Source organism: Engraulis encrasicolus, chromosome 1 (assembly GCF_034702125.1).
Source record: "Engraulis encrasicolus isolate BLACKSEA-1 chromosome 1, IST_EnEncr_1.0, whole genome shotgun sequence".
NCBI classification, from domain to species: domain Eukaryota; kingdom Metazoa; phylum Chordata; class Actinopteri; order Clupeiformes; family Engraulidae; genus Engraulis; species Engraulis encrasicolus.
In genome coordinates this window covers 15,374,549-15,387,673 of record NC_085857.1, presented here as the reverse complement: position 1 = coordinate 15,387,673, position 13,125 = coordinate 15,374,549, and the positions used below count along the sequence as shown (strand labels likewise).

The 13,125-nt window shown below is 42.3% G+C and overlaps 1 long non-coding RNA gene across 2 annotated transcripts; it reads right to left on the bottom strand.

Annotated features, from left to right (window-relative positions):
* Positions 1 to 4,790: 4,790 nt before the first annotated feature.
* LOC134451222 (uncharacterized) lies at positions 4,791 to 9,423 on the bottom strand. Of its 2 annotated transcripts, none has more exons than XR_010035220.1 (6): positions 9,336 to 9,423; positions 8,591 to 8,717; positions 8,392 to 8,480; positions 8,024 to 8,140; positions 7,045 to 7,133; positions 4,791 to 5,590 (listed from the first exon to the last, which is right to left on the bottom strand). It is a non-coding gene; the product is annotated as an uncharacterized LOC134451222 (long non-coding RNA). The 2 variants fall into 2 exon arrangements; XR_010035211.1 differs by having other exon boundaries at positions 8,591 to 8,730; positions 9,336 to 9,405.
* Between the last annotated feature and the right edge of the window lie 3,702 nt (positions 9,424 to 13,125).

Sequence of the window (13,125 nt, the reverse complement as noted above, 5' to 3'; positions counted from 1 at the left end):
ACACAGACAAGGTTCACGTGGCAAAATGTCCCAAATAGTTAAAAAACATAAACAAGACTCACCTGGCAAGAATCCCAAATACTACCCTAAACACGCACACAAGGTAGACCAGGCAAGGCTTGAACAGAACAGGAAGAAATGAGTAGGCTGATAAACCAGCCTAAATGTGAGATTGGATGTGTAATTTAGTCTGGCCCCGATTAATAGTACATCCGAAGATTGTTGATGAGAACAAGCCGTTGTCTTTCAAACCGTGCCTGTGCCTATAGGCCGGCACTCTGACCAATCAGCTCTATCTTTTCCAACGTTGCACGCTTCGTCGTCACTCCCTCAAAACCCAGCACGCTTTGATTCGAAACAAATCTCTGCGTTGTGATTGGTTTGCCAGACTCTTGGCAAGCCTGGCAGACCACTCCAACGATGTGAGAGACCCACTCGCAGCCAAAAAATGTTGGCGTCCAGCGGGTGGCGCTGGTTTACTAGGCTAAGAAATGAGCACACTTTTGGAGCAGTAGAGTAAACGATCATCTCGCAATGAGCATCGTCCTCCTTGGCTTGGTTTTAAAGCTGTATCCAATGAGAAGTCAAGGCAGGAGTTCTTTTCGATCTCGATCCTTTTTTTATCTTAACTCCCGCCCTCTCTTTTGCTTGTGCACTCCTGCTTCGCTAACACCCTGCGAGGAGAAAACAATGTTTCCTTGCTTTCAGCCTTGGAGCAACAACTTTGTTTTTTAGGTGGGGTTGACAGCTTATTTGCAAATGAACTTGGGCAATGGGCAATTGAGTTTACAATCCCAGTGTCCATCAATCAAGAATGAAAAGTATAAGGCAGCAAGTCCACATGCAAAAGGAGCGGATGGGAGGTTTTTATTTATTTCTCCTTATTTTACAAGGGTAAAACACATTGAGGCAGTTGCCTCTTTTTCAATTGGGCCCTAGCCAAGAGAGCAGCAAAAAAACGCAAAAAGCACTCCATATGACTTACAGTACAGACAGAAACAAACAAGTCACAAAAGACAACATATCCACAGACAGCAAAGCATAAAAGATTGAGATATAAAAAACATGCAGGACATAACCATATAGAAATATGCAGGACATAACAAAAACATGCAAGCAAGACAAACAGAGCTCAATCAAGATAGCAAGACATCTGCAACACCATACCAGACAGCACGAATGCACAATACTCAACAAGAACAAAGCGTATAGGGCAACAGGATAGATACATGTTCAGAGATAAAGCACACAACAAGGACATAACAAGAAGCGTAGACCAAAGCAGACATAACAGACACTTCCAAGATGAACATAAGGCACGCTACACTGAAGGTTACACTGTATTGAAAGGGACCCTCCTGTGTAGCCAGGCTGTGATGGGCGATTGGTTGCTGGTGATAGATGTGGTGTAAGTTCCGCCCAGTGGCCAGCAGAGGGAAGGGCCACAAGGAAGAGGTGGACTGGATGTGTGGTTGAAGAACAGATGACGGCAGTGGTGTGAAACATTGGCTACATATTTTTTTTTGGTTTTCATTGTAATGAATGACTGGATCATTTGACCATGTGTGTATTGTAAAAGGCTTTGATATCTGTGATATAGCCCAGTGATTCCCAACCTGTGGGCCGTGAAAAATCTAAATACCGGTAATATAATATAATGTGTGTGTGTGTGTGTGTGTGTGTGTGTGTTTGTGTGTGTGTGTGTGTGTGTGTTTGTGTGTGTGTGTGTGTGTGTGTGTGTGTGTGTGTGTGTGTGTGTGTGTGCGTGCGTGCGTGCGTGCATGTGTTTTTTTTTATTCAAATGACTAAGGCTGTATTTTTGTTTTCTGCATTTTGACCTCTACAGCAATGGTTTGTATGGTAGGTTATACTGTATTGTAGTAAAATCCATTGAATAAAATTAAATGACGCAGGCTGTATTTTTGTTTTCTGTATTTTTTCCTTCTACCACTTTGAATAAAGGAAGATTTTGACGACCATTTTTAAGGGAAAATTACCTCACTGACCAACTTTCAGTTTCATCCAAAATAACTACAGGAAAATGAGCCACTTGTCAGGATTTTTCAAATTTAGTTGAAATCTTTAATGAAAAATACAACTGAAGAGTAATAGCAATAAGTGAAATAGGAATGAGATGTGTTTAACGACAAAATCATACAAAACAAAATCATCTATACTTTATTTTCTGTAAGTATGGAACTGCATGTATCATAGCCTACTTCAGGGATGGGCAACTTCCCCAATGAGGAGGGCCACATTTTTTTCAGGAGGACCATTGGAGGGCCACATGACCGCGCACTTGAAATAATTGGATATGAAAAACACTACAAATGATTCTCAATTAGATTTTTTTTAATATGAATTTATATCTGTATGTTTACTGCACCAACATACAACTATTTTCTGCATAAATGCATTTTAATTTAGCAAGACAAATAGTTTGCTTAAAAAAGTGCAAAAAGGAACTTGAACTCCTTCATATCAAAGAACAAAGTTTGCTTAAAAAACTGATTGCAAATAGTTTCTGCTTATAAAATAAATGCATTGTCACATGTCCTCCATAAGCAACAAAGACAAAACATGCTTAAAAAATAAGTGCAAAAGGCATTTGAACTCATTCATCACAAACAACAAAAAAGATTTTATTGCAAATAGCTCTCATTCAATAATAGCAGAAAACCACAGAGGCCCAACATTAATTGAAGCTAATGAGAGAGCTGTGGTTTGGCCTGCTGGCTCACAATGGATTGGATGTCAATGTCAATTTTTGTGGTCCCAATGCGCATCAAATGAAACAGTGTATCGTCGGTGAGTCTATTTCTCTCTTTGGACTTTATGTGCTTCATGGTGGAACTGCTCTCGCAAATGTAAGTGCTCCCAAACATACTGGCCATTGAGAGGGCGAAATCTCGGAGACGTGGAAAACGTGCCTCGGGAAGAAGTCTCCAAAATGAAATCCCCCTCTCGTTGCGCTTTGCTTGAAACAAGGCCGACAGGCGGACAACAGATGCGTCCCTCTATGCCAGTTCCAACTATGCCATTTTCCCCCCCAAACGCCCCCCTGGCCTCCTCCTAGCCTGTCAACGCCCCCCGAGGATCATCATGGACACTCCAAATATTGTGGCAGGCAGCAAGGCAGCAAAATGGCGAGACATGGCTTTATTTTTTTGCAGTTTAGGGTATAATAAGCTTATCATCATTCTTGGATTTGGAAAAGAACCATAGGCTATGATTTGAAATTTCACATGTGTATTGTATATGTATAGCCTAGATGAAGTAGGCTACATTACAAATTACCAGACATTTATTAGGCTTAACAACCTTTAGTATCACGCCATTTCAGCATTATGTGCATGTGGGAAAGAATCTAAACATCGACAAATAATAAATAAATAAAACCGTTTGGGTGAATCATGCGCTTATGGGTTGACCCTTTAGGTGAATTATGGACTTTTTTTCAATACCAGCTTCAAGGCACAAAGCAGTGAACTTCCGTGCCAGAGTTTATCAAATGCACACGACTGCAAAGCAATTACGAAAGACGCGTTCTCTCCTGTACTCTCTCTGAGCGCTCTGAGCGCAACGAAAAGCACCATTGCCCTTCCAAATGGCAGTTGGTTTGATTTTTTAAACTCACTGCAGCATTATTTTTAAAAACACGCATTTTGTGCATTAATAACGTGAAACTCAATTACCCAGAATGCTGCACGTGAGCTCTCTACCCGATTCTGGAAAACAAACATGGCGGCAACTCGCTTTACCAGAAATATTTACTACCTTAATAATGTGTTAATCCGACGCTAGATTTCTTAACTGATGAAAATCGAAGGCAGAAATCAACCTTGTAGTGTCTAAATATGAGGTCGATTGGTCTATTTGTGGCGTACATCACGATCGGCTGAGTTGTTGGCCTCACGTTTGTCAGTTAGCATGTGGCTAGGCTACTTTTCGCCAACGTTAGCATCCGGTTTAGTATAGAAAGGCTATGCTTGCACGCATTCGCTCCGTAGTCTGCCGCCTTGTGGCCACAGGAAGGAACAATTTAAAGAAAGCGTTTCAGACGGACAACAATTGAATGAAAGCGTTTCAGACGGACGGACGGACAGACAGACCCTGTTATAGAGATGCTGGACGCATCTAAAAACGGGTCTGCCTGCAGCTCGCAGAGTTCGAGCTGCAGCTCCGATGGTTGCGCCCTGACCACAGCAGAAAGGGGGTCAGTGAATAGCGCAATTCGTGGTTGCATCTCGTGAAAATCTTGGAAACGATCGTTGAATTGCTCCTGTAGTTTTTCGAGGTCTGCTTTGTATTTCTGGATTTGTTTTTCAGACCTGGGGTTAGCTTTGCGAATCTCATCGCACGCAGGAAAATGTGCCAGATTTACACGAGGGGAAGAAAACCCATCTATGAATAGCCCGAGCTTGCGCTGAAATGCGGTCATGTGAGAATAGAGATCACACACCGTTTGATCTCTCCCCTGTAAGAGTGTGTTGAGGTGATTTAGATGCGCGCTGATATCTGTCAGAAAGGCCATGTCACAAACAAACTGTGTGTCTTTGAGCTGCGCGCAATATGCACTTGTATCGACACTAACGCTGTTCTCCAAGAACACTGGTATTTCCGATCGCAGTGCAAAAAAACGCTCCAGACACTTTCCTCGACTCATCCACCTGATATCCGTGTGCAGTTGCAGGTCGCCATACTCGGCATCCACTTCATCCAAAAAGGTGATGAACCTCCGGTGACTTAGCGACCTGTTCCCTCCTCGGATGAGATTGCCCAGACAGCAAAATGGGTCTGGCCCAGATCTGTGACAGATGTTGGCAGGCACTTGGGCCAGGTCCGCAATCCTGGTCTGGCCCGGTTTCTTATTTTACAATGGCGCTGAGCTGGAACAGGTCCGGATTATGGATCCGGAATGGATCTGGCCCAGGTCCAATCCACATGTTTGGAATTTGTGGCCGACCTGGGCTGGATCTGGCCCAGGTCCGTAATACGCATCTGACCATGATCTGGGCCTGATCCGTAATACACAGTTGGGGCTCATCTGGCCCATATCCGGATCTTATCTGGGCCTTATCTGGGCCTGATCCGGATTTGTATTTAAAGGTGGACCGTGGAATATTTTTAGTTGTTCATTTCCAGAATTCATTATGCCCATTCACAAATGTTAACTTTTTAACAGATATTTACCACCACCAAAGTATTCAACATGACTGGGAAATTTGCATTTTTCATACATGAAAAGAGGGATCTTCTCCATGGTCCGCTATTTTGAATTTCCAGAAATAGACATTTTTAGCTGCAAAACTCACTACACTTTGGTATTCATGCAAAAATCTAAATTAGCAGTAGACAGCACAGTTTCAATGAGCACCATAGATGCAATACCTACTCTGGCCACAATTTTACACAGTGCACCTTCAAGCAAGAGCAAACAATGTTTTTTAAAAATGAGCTGCTTACAAATCATGCATTTTAGTATTCTTTATTGTTTTGTTTCTTGTTGGGTGTGTGCCAAAGCGGTCCGCTGCCAGATCCATCTCCACATTTTTGATAGCGTTCATCTCTCCCTTGTTGCCTCTTCACACTGTAAGATATTAAAAAGCACACAAAGCAGAAGGGAAACGTTAGACTTAATGCAGATGTATGTGCAGGCACAAATTACATACGATTGTGAATGAACTGACACATACAGGTGCTGGCCAAAAAATTAGAATATCATGAAAATGTTTATTTATTTCCATAATTCCATCAATAATGTTACACTTTCATAGATTAAAGATTCACGACCCACATTTTAAACTATGCCAATAATTTGTTTATTCTTGCATATTTTTGGCTTCAAGAAACCATGAATTAAGTAACTCACAAAATTCGAAGATTGTGATGAAATCACCATTCTCTTCAGAAAAAAAGAAACGGGCCATATTGTCATATCAAATCAGTTAAAATTCTCGACTTTCTAAATAACATGTCAATGTTTAATATTTGGTTAGAAATGTATTCGCCTTAATCACGGCAATGATGTATTTAACATTTCAGTCAATGGCACACATGCTTGACAGCATCAAATGCAAATTTGTTTATCATGGTCTCATCAGAGTCAAACAAACTAAGGATATGGGTTACTGGAACCATGTCCTCTGATCTAATGACATCAAGATAAACAAATTGGCTTTAGATGGTGTCAAACATGTGTGGTGGTAAAAAGCGATGTGTACAAAGGAAAGTGCCTCATGCTGAAAGTCAAGTATGGTAGTGGGAGTGGCATGGCTTGGGGCTGTGTGGGTGCCATCAACAGTAGGAAGCTGAATTTCACCAAAAGAAATATGCTTGTCAACATGTACTGTAACTACTGAAACAGATTATGATACTCCCTATAGGATTTCATTAGAATCTCACACACATCAATTATAGCCAGGTGCAGACTCAAAATGTAAAAGTTAAATGCAAGGCAAGGATAAAACGCACAAAAATGACCTCCCTTTTAATCCCTTTAAATTTCGAGACAATTCAGGCCAACACGGCCCCTTCTCAGACACTATGATAGGCGTGTACTCACTTTTGCACCAGCATAATTTCACAAAAATGGGCAAATATGTCATTTAAGTTATACAATTGGCCTTAATTTTCTTATGTAAGCTCAAAAGATCTTGTATTACACTTACTCTATGAGCGTTTTGGGAATAACTTGTGTGTTCAAAATGTTACTTTTCAACAAGGCTATACTCATTATTGCTGTGCACTGTATATTTGAATAATTTCTTTAAAATGTGGGAACATGGAGCAGCAGGAATAAGCTGTGGGACCAATGGGCTGTGGGAACATGACCCCGTACACTGAACATACAGTCAACCTAGCCAAGTAGACAGTACTTTCAGGCCACCAAAGAACAGCATCAGGCAAGCTCTGGTTGAGTGTTGTACAACAAGTGTGTGTGTGTGTGTGTGTGTGTGTGAGAGAGAGAGAGAGTAAGTGAGAGTGAGAGAGTGTGCGCACCAGCATGCATGGGCTTTAATGCATAACATAAAAACAACTTACTTAATACATTCTGATGGCGTCCGAGGGCTTCTTGAATATGTAGTGAGGCCGACCCAGCAGAGTAGAAGTCCTGTCCTTTCATTTGAGTCCTACAGCAGAAAAAGAATAAATAATTATGAATAATAGTTATTGGGATTTCACTGTGAAAATGTTTAGTACAATTGGCATCCATGTTTACAATTAGTTTAGTTTATTGGTTTATTTCATCAGGGACCATGTGCAAAGTACATTAGTTACATAGTAAAAAAAAAGATGACCGGCACCACATTATAGCTAAAAGCTCATTTCCATCTGCATTCCCTGGGCAGGTAAGAAAACATATAACACACACACACACACACACACACACACACACACACACACACACACACACACACACACACACACACACACACACACACTAAAATATGTCATATGCAAAAACTACAATATGCTCAGTGTCAAAAAAGGTATGTGCAAAACTATTAGTGGTGACCAGACTGGGTACATGAAAGCCATTTCTTCACTCCAAGTGAGAATGAATAAAAGTTTGTAATGCCTTTTATGTGGGTGGGAAGGGCATTCCATTATTTAGTTGCTCTGCACAGATTGTGCAAATGTATGCTGTTACCCGGCTTGGGAGGCTACTATTTCCTCTGGTGGTAGATCTAGTTGTTCTGCTAATTTGTTCAGAGCAAGGATGAATAAAAGTTTTCAGAGGTGGTGGAGCAGAATTGTGGATAATTTTGTGCACAAGTCGCACAGCAGAATATAGAATTAGGTTGTCAAAACTGAGCAAGTAATACTTGTCCAGTATGGCACAACACAATGGTGAAATTGAGACGGACGTCTGTCCAAAACTTTAAGATTTCATGGTAGTCTTGTTAGCCTGAGACCAGCTTGACATACATTAGTGTAAATGAGACATTATCATGCCACTTACATAGGGCTCAGCAGGATCAACAGTTAAAGAAGTTAAATTGTCAGCTCATACACTCACATGACAGTCCAAAAAGGTGTTCAGTGGCGGCTTCTTCTCTCACTTGCAGCTTCATACACACCGAGCGATGTTGATGCCAGGTCGATCAAGGAATGACTGTGCCTACTGTTTACAATTCTACCCAAAGCAAAAAGAAAAAGAAACACAAAAAGTTTGAAAGTTTGTCATAGAAATGCATAGAACATGCAATAAACCTATTCAAGTAGACAGTAGGTATTCTATGCACATTCAGGCCACCAAACAACAGCATCAGGCAAGCTCTTATTGAGTGCTGTACAACAAGTGTGTGTGTGTGAGAGAGAGAGGGGGGGGGGGTGCGCGCGTGCCAGCATGCATTGGCTTTAATGCATAACAAAAAAACAACTTACTTCATACATTCTGGTGGTGTCCGAGGGCTTCTTGAATAAATAGTGAGGCCAACGCCACAGAGCAGAATTCCTGTCCTTTCATTTGTGTCCTGTAGCAGAAAAAGAATAAATAATTATGAATAATAGCCTAGTTATTGGGATTTCACTGTGCCTAGTAGGCCTACAATTGGCATCCATGTTTACAACTCTCGGCTCATACCTTCAAATGACAGTCCAAAAAGCTTTTCAGTGGCGGCTTCTTCTCTCACTTTATGCAGGGGCAGCTTGCTTCATACACATCGAGTAGGCCTAATGTTGGTGTCAGGTCGATCAAGGAATGGCTGAACCTACCGTACAATTCTACCCAACCCAAAGCAAAGAGGAAAAGAAAGACAGAAAAAGTTTGAACGTTTTGCATACAACATGCATGCATGAGCACAATATTTTGATGAAGCCTGATGTTATAGATGTTATAGCCTAGATCACAATGCAGTTATTAAACTAACAATACGACCATTTAGGATTTGTGTAAATAGGCTACAACAATCAAGGAGTTACAAACTGCGTGATGTCAAATGATTCAGCTCAAGGTGAGCTAATAGCACAACACAGAATTACCTTTGTTTCTGTCCCGTGTTGATAGGGTATGTTTGGGATGTTAGCTTCATAAAAGATTATCACCATTACTGCTAATGCCGCTAAAATTGACTCAAATAGCCCGATCATGACACATTTTGAGTGGGTTCATAAAAAGCTATGATGCCACAGCCCGCCAGCCACAAAGACAGCAGCAAGTTAGCGCGATGCTGCGGTGTTATGATTCAGTGCTCGGCCAAGCCATTTCACGACACAACAGAGGAGGTAATTAACTCACTGGACTAAAACGCTGAAAGAGAAAGTGGCTACGGCGAGTGAGTGTATTTTACTTCTACCATAGTATTAAGTTAAATAATTACCGTACTTACCATTGAATGATCAAGTCACGACAGTGCAGTGTTGGACGAGACGCGACACAGGCGAATAGTTGAGTTCAGCTGAGGTAAACTGAAGAACTTTCTGAGGGCTCCGGGAAAGTGACAGTTAAGGAACAAATTCAGTTTTGGCGCGTCCGGATTGCTTTCTGTGGCCCGCACCCGCCACGCGCCTTCAAATCGGACTGAATTATTTTATTATGGCGCGTCCGGATTGCTTATCTGGCCCGCATCCGCCAGGAGCCTTCAAAACTGACTGTCAAACTACTGGTCCGGATCGGAGCTGCCGCTGATCGGCAAAATGACTGTGACTGCTATGCGGATCTGCTGACTTGAAAACGGACCCGGCCCAAATCTAATTGCTGTCTGGGTGGTGACTTTTGTCACCAACTCCATGACGTGGCCAAAGTCCAATGTCTTTGCGCAGAGGGCTTCCTGAAACGATTAGAAAAAAATAGTTGCCGTTAGAAAATATATTGCTCGTATGTCGTTCCATTTTATGTAACCACAGCACAACGGGCCTACAGTAGCCTGCATCTCACAATTAATATTACGCTACTCACCTGGTGGACGATGCAGTGCAGTATTGGGCAGTTTACTCCACTCTGCCTGAGTAGTCCCGCGAAACCTCTGTGTCTCCCCTGCATCGCAGGTGCGCCATCCGTGACAACTGTTGACAGCTTTTCAAAGCCACCATATTCACCCACAGCACTGGTAACGGCGTTGAATATATCGCTGCCTTTAGTGGTGTCGTGCAGAGATGCCAATTTCAGTAACTCCTCGTGCACATCAAATGCATTGTCAATCGTTCTCGCAAAAACCATCAGTTGGCTAACATCCGTCACATCTGTACTCTCATCCAAAGCTAATGAGAAGTATTTGCAGTCCTGCATGACTTGTTTCATTTTCACATCGACGTGATTGTGGATGTCAAAAATCCTGCGTGTTAATGTGCGCCGGGATAAGGACACAGCTTCAAAGTTTTTAGCTGTGTTGTTGTCACCAAAGGCTTTGGCCATTTTCACCGCGCACCTCTTGACCACCTCTCCATCCGACTGGCTTCTTTGCCCTGGCAAGTTCGAGTGCCACATCATAAGACGCTGTGATGGCTGACTCTTGACACGTTGTAGCTTTTGTGAAAAAGTGCTGCTGTTTACCTACTTTTGATTTGAGGTCTGCTACTACTGCGGCTCTGGCAGCTCCCGTGTACTTCTCGCACTTAACCTTATGCAAGGTGTTGTAATGTCGATTCAAGTTATAATCTTTTAGGGCTGATAATGTCTCCAAGCAAACTAGACACATTGGTTTTCCTTTGAATTCGGTGAAGAGGTACTCTTCTTCCCATTTTGTCTGAAAAATGCGATTTTCTTGGTCAAGTTTTCTCTTTATGCCACTGCTAGTGGCCATGACTGTTGACGTTCTTCTTCTCTGTTGTTGCAAAGCGGCCGTGCCCGATATTGTCTGGGAACGGCGCGCCCTCTATCGGTCAAAAATGTAATTACTTGTTTTTTTTTTTTTTAATTATTAAAATTCAAAATTATTATTGATCTGTTCAAGGGCCGCACTGAGTGATGACGAGGGCCGCGTGCGGCCCGCGGGCCGCCAGTTGCCCATCCCTGGCCTACTTGCACTGTAATCAGTTATGCTTTATTTTATGTATTTGCAGTGTAGAACATGGTTAGGGTTAAATGTATATGTTGTGTAATACACTATACAGTATATTAGGCCTATATGTTGATACCTGTACATTCAGATACACTGACAATGAAACAATATTAAGTGTAACCACAAACTCATACATCAATACAAAGCAGTCTTGGAAAGAGTCAAAGACATTAAAGGCGCTCAAACTTTCAACACATAGAATAGAGTACTTTGTAGATTAGAATAGAATATACTGAATTATGTTAAAGACAATTTGAGCATCTTACTGTATGTTTAGAAAAGGCTGCTACATTCTTCAGTTTCCATGCACTTGTCAATAAGAAGACAGTCCCGCTGGACATTGACATTTATTTGTCTCTCTTCCACAACATTTCCGTAGGTGGTGTAGTCGAGTGCTAGCCTGGCTCTCGCGAGACCCGAGTGCTTCGTGCATCTTCGTTACACTTCGTGAGCTCGCACAGGGGTCTGGTTCAGCCTTGTCGAGCCCGAAGTCCTCGAGTAGAAAATAAACGTGCCCCGACCATTGGATAATGTCAATGTCAATCATCGTGGAGTGCGGTGTTGACGGGTATGACGTAGCATCTTGCGCGACATCACTGTAGTGCTGCTAGCACACCCCACAGTCAGTGGCTAGCACGACAACGGCGGCCTGCATACTGTATGAACTCCGCGATTTCAAGTGTTATCAAAACTACCAAACATTCATTCTTTGAAAGAGGAACAGAAAACAAGGAATTAGTTGGTGGCAAGAACGTTCTCGCTCTTCTTCCAATGATCCACTGAAGGAGAATGAGCAGAGCGCAGCGATGTTCAGTCCTCAACTGTTTACAAGACCAACTTTAAGTGGGGATTTTAGTCGAGAGGTCCATGCCACATATAAATGGTGAGTGAAAACCTCTTGGTTGTTTCTAACGTGTTTTTGATGTGTGTGAAACAATGACTGACATGGTAGGCTACAACTGTGAATGCCCCCATAGTGCCGGTACAATATTGTACAAGCCTCATTTCCAGACCTCGCATGCTATGGTGACTGAGTGCTGTTGATCATAATAGCATGCCAAGATGTCGCATTCAGACCAATTTGTTTATGCTAAGTTCGTGTTAAATTAAATGTACTATCCCCGTGATCGCTGCCAATGCAGCATGTCCCAAAACGTCAGCATGTGAGAGATGGAATGTTTATTTCACGACGACATTCTGACTTCAAACTCACCAGGATGGCTTCCCCACAGACCTATACATATTGATATAGGTCTGTGGGCTTCCCCTTTTCACTTTCTGCCCTAGTTGTTAACCTGTTTCGATGGTAAAGACTAAAGTAATCACAGATTTTGCATGGTTAAGAGACCTACTTCGTGTGGAAACAGAATTTACACAAGAGGGTACTGGAATAAAAACAGGGTGAGGCCTGTCACTCACCAGCTACTGGCAACCCCAAGTCTCCCTTTCGGTCAGCAGTAAATTTAAAACTAAGTAATAGTAGCCTACTGCTGTTCAGGTCTTAGCCTTAAATAGGTATGAATTAAAATGCAGATACTATGCCTATAGAGTCTTTAGAATTACAGTTGCCTTGTTTGCCGATTCTATTTTAACATTGTGTGTTGTTTTCAGGTAGGCAAGTCATGGCGTTGGCAGCGTCTGGTGGGATTGTCATCACAGACCGGGTCATCCAGCTGCTACACATGTACAGTGGAAATTGAATTAGGCTCTTCCCTCACTTGTGCTGTTGTAAACCATCAAATGAACACTCTAGGTAGACAAGACAGTGAGTTCAGTAATGGCTGGCACAGAGCATGCGCACCACAAGTTTGGAGCCAGCCAGGTCATACGTGTTGCACCTACCACAATTCCATTTCTTTGGTCTTCTGTGTTGAGCCTGTTTCAAAATGCGCCTGTACAACCACATGTGTATAGAATCTACACTACACTACCCCACCAAGATCTAGACATTACTGAAGAGTTGGAAATGTTATCATGGTCTGCTGACAGCTGTACAGAACATGTGTACTTAAATACAGTGGTGTAGTCTACGTAGAACGCGGGTATACGGAGTATACCCACTTCTAAATTTCAGGGATTTCAGTATACCCACTTAAAATTGATTGATCCATTGTTTTCA